The sequence below is a fragment of the Balaenoptera ricei genome, chromosome 2, assembly GCF_028023285.1.
Source record: "Balaenoptera ricei isolate mBalRic1 chromosome 2, mBalRic1.hap2, whole genome shotgun sequence".
Lineage (NCBI taxonomy): Eukaryota > Metazoa > Chordata > Mammalia > Artiodactyla > Balaenopteridae > Balaenoptera > Balaenoptera ricei.
In genome coordinates, this window is record NC_082640.1 from 112096904 (window position 1) to 112098222 (window position 1319).

The 1319-nt window shown below is 49.7% G+C and overlaps 2 non-coding genes across 2 annotated transcripts; both read right to left on the minus strand.

The window, feature by feature from the left end:
• Positions 1–505: 505 nt before the first annotated feature.
• Positions 506–577, minus strand: TRNAP-AGG (transfer RNA proline (anticodon AGG)). The gene has a single exon. It is a non-coding gene; the product is annotated as a tRNA-Pro (tRNA).
• Positions 578–906: 329 nt separating this feature from the next.
• Positions 907–979, minus strand: TRNAT-UGU (transfer RNA threonine (anticodon UGU)). Its single transcript has one exon. It is a non-coding gene; the product is annotated as a tRNA-Thr (tRNA).
• Positions 980–1319: the final 340 nt, after the last annotated feature.

A 1319-nucleotide genomic window follows, 5' to 3' on the forward strand; every position in this document is an offset into this window, starting at 1 on the left:
CACTCATAAAATGGTGATTATGTTAGTATATTTGAGATCCCAGTTCCCTCGGGGAGGAGGGGCGGGGGGGATGGGGAACAGCCCCCGTATTTAGCACTATTTGAAGTTGCCAAGCAGTTTCCCAAACACTATTTTATTTTACTGAACGGGGTCCCTGGAGGTAGGCAAGGAAAGGGAACGTGTTACCATTTCCATTTCACAGCCGATGCACTGAGAGGTCAAGAGACTTATCCGCTCTCGGACCTGCCACGTCCGCCTACCAGCCGGGGAAAGTGGGGAATCGCTTCGTCAGACAGAATTCAACAGATAACTCGGAGCTGTCCCTAACTTTGCTATTTCACATCCTAGGGGGCCTTTGCGCCACTTTTCAAAGCACAGTAAACAAAATATGGAACTTTGCTCTTTCACATCCTAGGGGGCCTTTGCGCAACTTTTCAAAGCAGAGTAAACAAAATGCGGTGACAGACGTATATTAAATAAGTTATTTATTAGAAACAGGAAAACAGGGCTCGTCCGGGATTTGAACCCGGGACCTCTCGCACCCTAAGCGAGAATCATACCCCTAGACCAACGAGCCACGCCGTAATCGCACTGTAATTCGGCCTCAAGCCTCACTCACGTCACTGGGCGTTTCTCAAAGAAATGTGAGTTTGAGAGGCGTCTACTGGAAGGAATGCGTGTTTGTTAACCCAGCTCGCACAAGCCTCACGCCGTCGAGAGGCATTTATCAGCTGCCATGGTGGATCCAGACCGGGAGAGCAGCAGGGAAATCACTATGCGTCCGTTTTGCTTGAATGTCCTCTCAGGCGCTGCCGAGCAGAGGTGAGATCTGCCGAGCACCGCCGCATTGGCACCGTCTTTCCGGCCTCTGCCGCGTTGAGGCCTCGGAGGGAAAAAATATCCAGCAGGCCCCAGCGAGATTTGAACTCGCGACCCCTGGTTTACAAGACCAGTGCTCTAACCCCTGAGCTATGGAGCCCTCACCCGATAAGTCATTCTCTATCTTCCATGTTATACATGTATTCAGTACGCCTAGCATCTGTTAAATGAAATGGAATTTTGACCCAGGCAAAAATACAAGATATTCTACAAAATTGAAATTTTTCCGTGTCCTGTCAACCTCTCGAAAAGGCTCCACTTGGAGCAGAGCCACTACTAGACTGTCTTCTAGTCCCTTATCTTGATACTCTGCTGAGACATCGCTGTCTGCGCCTCTGGTGCCCAGAAAGGATGCATAATACAAGAACTCTAGAAACCTGGGCACACGGGAGACCCACCTGAGAATTAAGAGGCGCATATAGAGGTTATCTGATGGGCAG